Source organism: Oncorhynchus nerka, unplaced genomic scaffold (assembly GCF_034236695.1).
Source record: "Oncorhynchus nerka isolate Pitt River unplaced genomic scaffold, Oner_Uvic_2.0 unplaced_scaffold_977, whole genome shotgun sequence".
Taxonomy (NCBI): domain Eukaryota; kingdom Metazoa; phylum Chordata; class Actinopteri; order Salmoniformes; family Salmonidae; genus Oncorhynchus; species Oncorhynchus nerka.
In genome coordinates, this window is record NW_027040315.1 from 131855 (window position 1) to 139703 (window position 7849).

At 44.8% G+C, this 7849-nt stretch overlaps 1 pseudogene; it reads right to left on the reverse strand.

The window, feature by feature from the left end:
• Window positions 1-273: 273 nt before the first annotated feature.
• LOC135570330 (NXPE family member 3-like) lies at window positions 274-6852 on the reverse strand (annotated as a pseudogene).
• Between the last annotated feature and the right edge of the window lie 997 nt (window positions 6853-7849).

Here is a 7849-nt window from a genome sequence, read left to right on the forward strand (position 1 = left end):
TTAAGCAGTAAATTGAGAGTACTCGCTCTCTACCCTCCAGTGTTGGCTAAAGGACTGTCCCTTTGTCTCCAGAGACTTTTGCCCGCCCAAAAACTCTAACGTCCAAAAAAGTGGATAATGGAACAATAATTCTAACATAAAGAACGTGAATGGGAATGGTCAGTGCGGAGATATGGAAAACTAATGTCATATGGTTGATTGATTGTTTTGTGATGCTATTAACCCTTGTGGTCAGACCCGCACAGTTTAAAAACACTCAAGACATTCAAAGAATCACGTAAAAAAAAGCCCAAACTTTATTTTGTCTCGTCAGACTTTTCAGGAAGAAGAAATACAAAAACGTTTAAGGACCAGAACCTTCCAGAACGAAGGGAACCTTCTGCTCCAGACTACATGACAAGTCATCGAAGAGACACAGACAACTAAGAAGGACACTTTGTTGGCTACAACATTATTCAATATTTATCATGTTCTTGATGATAGGGGGCAGACACCAGAGAGGATTGTGTTTATCATGTTCTTGATGATGGGGGCTGGGTGAAGATCATGGGGAGGTGGTGGGCAAGGGTCATCTCCCAGGCATCCAGCAGCATCACATCCAGACCCCTGAACATGGCCTTGAGCACCCTGTCCAGCTGGGTCAAGATCCAGTCACTGTTGATGAAGTTGTCCTTCCTTTGGTCCAGGTTGGCAGAGCGCACAACTACTACGGTCCCCGGAGCTCGGTTCAGAAGGCGAACCACCGCCTTCGAATACGTCGTAGTCGGCGAATGTAGGCCTGCAGAGGGAAAAAGCTGAAATGGGTCGAAACGCTGATGACGACAACAGTGTCTGAACCACCGGCCAGGCCGTCCAGCTCATTAGCTACATAGTGCAGCTGACTGACACTGAGAGGGGGCCAGAATATGGGGGTCCGTGGCAGCGGTACTTCAACAGGATGTTGTTGGGTATATTCACTGCCATGAATGGCCCCGCTCTCACATGACTTCTAAGGTTGAACTTCTTCAGCTCTGAGAGAGAGAGAGAGAGAGAGAGGGAGAGAGAGAGGAGAGAGAGAAAGAGAGATCATTTTTACACACCTGAGACAAAGTCGGGTGTAAGATGTAACAGGTTTGGCAAACAACACTCACCTGGCACAAAGCTGGTGAGGTAGTCATAGTACTGTCTAACGGTGGAGTCTCCGTACATGTACACCTGCTTGCCCTTCAGACACTGGATAACGGCAGCGGGGTCGTTAAACTGGCGTACGACACCATCCAGCGCCCGCCATGACCCTTGGTAGTAATACCCAGAGGGAGGGGTCCTGGAGGGGAGGGAGGGGTCCTGATAGGTGCTGCCGCTACACTGCTGCTTTCCTCATCTGGTTTGTCTGAAATGCGGAAGTTGCCGTGATGCACAAAGCTACCATCACTTTACAGATACAATCACATTTTTCTTCACACTCTGCAATAATTTTTGCAAAATTCCCACCTTTCTCCTTTGGCAGCACAGTGACGCTGTCAGACCCCTATGCACGTTGATGTTGATGCCACTAAAAAAATAATAATAATTTTACGTGATTAGATAAAAAACTGTAGCAAGCTATACCATTCACCTGAACCACTGTGTAATCTGGGGGGAGAAAAGCATAAATACTGCATAGCAGTAAGATGAAACAGACAGTGCACTTTGGACTCGATTCAATCTCCCAAGTTCATCACTACAGCTGTGAAATTAAAAGGTAATTTCCCATTGAGCCGACATATTGAGCCGACATATTGGCCGTGAATGCAGTCTTCGCTACCGCGGTAACATTGCCTTTCAATGTCAAATCGTGCTACAACGCTGAACTTCAGCCTTACGGATTGAATAGAGGCCTTATTCACACACACATTATGTTTTACCTCCTACTAACCTCTGGAAGAGCAGCGCTTCTTTGCTGGTCAGATGTTGCAGATATGTCTGGGAGCTTGCCTTGAAGTGGTTGATCCGCGTGTCACAAGCCAGCTGCTTGGGCTTATAGCAGAACCAAGGTTCCCCGCACGGGGTCTGTGTAATCGCACAGTGGCTGCTGGTTGTTCGGCAGACACAGGTTACACTCGGTGGTCTCAGACAATAATCCAGAACGGAACAGGCTCTTGGAAGGCACCCAGTTTAGCGTTCCTCTTGTAAGCGTCGTAGAAGATAAACTGCCTCGCTAGGATGGACCAGTGTCACCTCCACCCATACAGACCCTTCCCAGAGTAATGGAAAAATAGCAGAGTAGGTCCCATTCAAGTGGTCTAGTACCTGTCCTGCAACGCCCGCACCCAATTCTGGGGAGTGCAGCCGGGCCAGCAGGAAGTCCCCGCCACGGCTCTTGGGACGCCTCTGAAATCGTTCATAAGGACCAGAGCCTCTAGCTGGTCCCCGACGTGCCTCTCTCTCCCTCCCCTGCTGGAAGGATTGCAAACAGACTGTGTGCAGGGTCACTGGTCTGGTCCAGGGGTGTCGTCACGGCCAGAGGCTCTGGCCCAGCGATGGACTCCAGGAGGGAACTATCTTCCAGAGCCTCCTCGATAGAGGGCTCCTGGACCAGGTGGCTACAGAAGAAGCTCAGCTTGCGATCGAGGCCAGGAGGAGAGCCCTCGGAGCGGATGCTGCTTAAGTCCAATGTACTGTTGAGCTTCCACTATGGAGGAGATTAGAGGTCACTAAAGGGGAGAGTGTGTAGGCTGATGCAGGTAGATAGTGATAGAAGCAAGGTCCTCACCTCCAGAATGTTGATGTTACGGAACAGGAAGAAGAGGCCTGACAGAGCCAGCAGGAGGAAGATGCAGACATATTTCGACTGACAGTCCCACATGGCTCCTGTCTAGGGTTCCAAAGGGAGGGTATTTTAATGGAATCTTTATTAATTCTGAAGGTATTCAGACCCCTTCCCTTTCTCCACATTTTCTTATGTTACAGCCTTATTCTAAAATGAATTAAATATAATGTTTTCCTCATCAATCTACACACAATAACCCATAATGACATCACACTACCCCATAATGATATCACAATACCCCATAATGACAAAACGAAAACAGGTTTTTAGAAAAAACAGAAATAACTTATTTACATAAGTATTCAGATCCTTTTGCTATAAGACTCAACATTTTTGCTCAGGTGCGTCCGGTTTCCATTGATCATCCTTGAGATGTTTCGACAACTTGATTGGAGTCCACCTGTGGTAAATTCAGTTGATTGGACATGATTTGGAAAGGGCACACACCTGTCTATATAAGGTCCCACAGTTGACAGTACATGTCAGAGCAAAAACCAAGCCATGAGGTCTAAGGAATTGTCTGTAGAGCTCCAAGACAGGATTGTGCCGAGGCACAGATCTGGGGAAGGGCACCAAAACAATTCTGCAGCATTGAAGGTCCTCAAGAACACAGTGGCCTCCATCATTCTTAAATGGAAGATGTTTGGAACCACCAAGACTCTTCCTAGAGCTGGCCACCCAGCTAAACTTAGCAATCGGGGAGAAGGGCTTTGGTCAGGAGTTGACCAAGAGCCCCATGGTTACTCTGACAGAGCTCCAGAGTTCCTCTGTGGAGATGGGAGAACATTCCAGAAGGACAACCATCTCTGCAGCACTCCACCAATCAGGCCAATATGGTAGAGACAAAACAACACAGGAGTGGTATCAGAACAAGTCTCTGAATGTCCTTGAGTGGCCCAGCCAGAGCCTGGACTTGAACCCGATCGAACATCTCTGGAGAGACCTGAAAATAGCTGTGCAGCAACGCTCCCATCCAACCTGATAGAGCTGGAGAGGATCTGCAGAGAAGAATGGGAGAAACTCCCCAAATACAGGTGTGCCAAGCTTATATTGTCATACCAAAGAAGACTCGAGGCTGTAATCGCTGCCAAAGGTGCTTAAAAAAATACTGAGTAAAGGGTCTGATGTAAATGTGATAATTCGGTTTTTTATTTTGAATAAATTTGCAAAAAATATCTAAACCTGTTTTTGCTTTGTCATTATGGGGTATTGTGTGTAGATTTACGAGGAAAATAACAATTTATTCAATTTTAGAATAAGGCTGTAACATAACAAAATGTGAAGGGATCTGAATGCTTGATCTGAATGGATCCGAAAGACTTAAATGGCTTACAATGATCAACATGTATGGCACTTACACAAATGACTGATGATCCGCTGAGAGAAATTGATTATAAAAAGATTATGGAGGCTGTTTTGTCATACTTAAGTGCGGCTTTTGACATTATCGACCATAGTCTGTTGACGATGAAAAACACATGTTTTATGGCTTTACTTTATATATTGTGGATAAAGAGTTACCGGTCTAACACAGCAGAGGGTGTTCTTTAATGGAAGCCTCTCACACAAAATCCAGGTAGAATCAGGAATTCCCCAGGGCAGCTGTTTAGGTCCCTTACTTTTTAAATGTTTTACTAACGACATGCCACTGGCATTGAGTAAAGCCAGTGTCTACGTATGCGGATGACTCAACACTGTACACGTCAGCTACTACAGTGACTGAAATGACTGCAGTTAGTTTCAGAATGGGTGGCAAGGAATAAGTTAGCCCTAAATATTTTAAAAGCATTGTATTTGGGACAAAACATTCACTAAACCATATACCTCAACTAAATCTTGGAATAAATAACGTGAAAATGTAACAGGTTGAGGTGACTAAACTGCTTGGAGTAACCCTGGACTGTAAACTGTCATGGTCAAAACATGTTGATACAACAGCAGAAGTCTATACATTAAAAAAGTGTTGCTCTGCAGTCTTAACAGCACTATCATCAAGGCAGGTCCTACAGGCTCTAGTTTTGTGGCACCTGGACTACTGTTCAGTAGTGTGGTCAGTCTTAACAGCACTATCATCAAGGCAGGTCCTACAGGCTCTAGTTTTGTGGCACCTGGACTACTGTTCAGTAGTGTGGTCAGTCTTAACAGCACTATCATCAAGGCAGGTCCTACAGGCTCTAGTTTTGTGGCACCTGGACTACTGTTCAGTAGTGTGGTCAGTCTTAACAGCACTATCATCAAGGCAGGTCCTACAGGCTCTAGTTTTGTGGCACCTGGACTACTGTTCAGTAGTGTGGTCAGTCTTAACAGCACTATCATCAAGGCAGGTCCTACAGGCTCTAGTTTTGTGGCACCTGGACTACTGTTCAGTAGTGTGGTCAGTCTTAACAGCACTATCATCAAGGCAGGTCCTACAGGCTCTAGTTTTGTGGCACCTGGACTACTGTTCAGTAGTGTGGTCAGGTGCCATCAAAGAGAGACTCTAGTTTTGTGGCACCTGGAAAATGTAATAAACTATCAACATACAACATCGTATAAAATATTCTGGGCCCTCAGTTTCCCCTCTCAGTGAGCTCAGGGACAGACCTGTTGCTATTTGTGATTAGAAGTAATCAGATAGGCCTGTTTTATGACCTTTCCACTGGATCAGACCAGTTTCAGCCTTTCACACTGAGTGGTTGTGGAAAGATCTGGAACGATGATCAGGGTGTGGTCGTCCTAAAGTGCTTCAACAAATACTGAGTAAAGGGTCTGAATACTGATGTAAATGTCATTTTTCAGTCTAGTTTTTTACATTTTTATACATTTGCTAAAATATCTATAAAAAAACTGTTTTTGCTTTGTCATTATGGGGTATTGTGATGTCATTATGGGGTATTGTGATGTCATTATGGGATATTGTGATGTCATTACAGGATATTGTGATGTCTTTATGGGATATTGTGATGTCATTATGGGGTATTGTGATGTCATTATGGGGTCCTATTGTTTTGTGCAGCTTGATGAGGGGAAATCAATATTTAGAATAAAGGCTGTTTTGTGGCACATAACAAAATGTGGGAAAAGTCAAGGGGTCTGAATACTTTCCTGGAATGCACTGTAAACATATCGCCCAGAGAGAGAGAGTTTTGTGGCAGAACTTTGTTTTACAGTCTTAGCACTTTTATTGTCTTATTTCTGGCCTAGTGTAGGTCTTATCTGATCATACATTGTACTGTGCATGCATGAGAACTGAGGACAGTCTCTGAAAACTATCTAGAATCTCGCCACGGCTTAATTAACAGTAGCGCAAACTATGAAAACACAGTGGTAACATGCACATACTGTACAGGCTGGTCAGTCTTAACAGTCTCTAAACAATAACATGGCACCTGGACTGCGTTAGAGCGTTGGAGTCTAGCACTAACCGGAAGGTCCTGCGAGTTCAAACCTGGAGCTGACAAGGTATCAAATCTGTCGTTTTGCCCCCACTGGGTGTGGCAGTCTTAACAGCACTATCTAGTGGTTAGAGCGTTGGACTAGTAACCGGAAGGTTGCAAGTTCAAACCCCGAGCTGACAAGGTGGCACCAAATCTGTCGTAGTCTGCCCCTGAACAAGGCACTGCCCCACTGTTCCCAGGCCGTCATTGATAATAAGAATGTGTTCTTTTTTGACTTGCCTGGTTAAATAAAGGTAAAATAAACTGGGCATTCAATGCAATACAGGCACTATTATAATCAACATGGAGTATCTGAAATGTACATAATCTGTACTGTGGCAAAGAAGGGGTCGTTTTGTGATAAGTGGCAGATATGTGAGAGCAGAACTAATCAAACGGGCTCTACCGATCACTAAAATGGCCACCCCTGTCAGAACTACAGATCACAAAATGGCCGACCGCCAAAACTACAAGTCCCAGAAGCAAAGGGAACCCTCAGAAGGTGGAGCCTGGACCACAGATAAAGGGGCAAGAAAAACCAGGAAGAGAGAGAGTGCTGGAAGGATCTATGAACAATAGAGAAAGAGACAATAGAGATGGGCTGGATTGTTTTGGACTTACCTGTTGGCGTTTGGACATGGACCTACCAAGAACCTGGATTTGTGGCACCTGAACCCTGCTATCCTTGATCTCGCCTACGGCCTGGGTGGACCAGGACAGAGAAATAAACACACAGGTACTGTCCTGTTTGAAATAACTCTCAATCTTGGGTGATTTGGTGACAGTCTTAACTTAATTTGTGATCAAACGCTCCTAACCTTGAAGAGGTTTGCCTGGACAGTACATTCAGCCTAAAAGTCAACAGTTTGCAGTCGATCATCATTACGTAGCATTTACTCCACAGGCCGATAATAAACCCTATCACAACACATAATCTTCAGTAGTGTGGTAATAAACACACTCAACTTGCCAAAAGGCTCAGAACTTACATCTTCTTCTTCCGTGCAACTAAAAAACACTGACCTGGATTGGGAAGGGTCCGAGTCAAAATGTGCATTCAGGCACACTGGTTTTGAAACCAGAAGGCTGTGCACTATCATAGACAGCTGGGAAATCATCCAAACAGAATGGTTGGTTTGTGGCACATGGTCTTCTTCTTCTGTGGGTTTTATGGCGGACAACGCAGGTCCAAAAGGTTTATTGCCGGCACCAACTGGACGGTATAAAAATAAATAATAACCCAATAAAATAAATAAGTAATATAATAATAAAATAAATAAATCCTCCATACAGGTAATAGTGAAACTAACTTAATCCGCCCTAATTAAAATAGTACAAACTCCCACTTATTCCTTCTTGTAGTTCTCCATATCTCCCTTCTCAGGCTCTAGGACCGTGTGCCAATATTCCATGGTACTTCCTTCGCTGAGAAATCTTTCAGGAACTCCTTCGCTGCCATCACTATGATCTCTATCTTCCTGGACCTTCTCTCCACCTTGGCAGTGCCATTAATTAATTACCATAGCTATCAATGCCACAACGTCCACCTTCTTAACATTTAAAATGTCAAGGGTCCTGTTGGTGAAAGGCAACCCCTGCATCCTGCTACCTGCAGTCCACTACCATGGGCTCTTGTGGTGCCGAA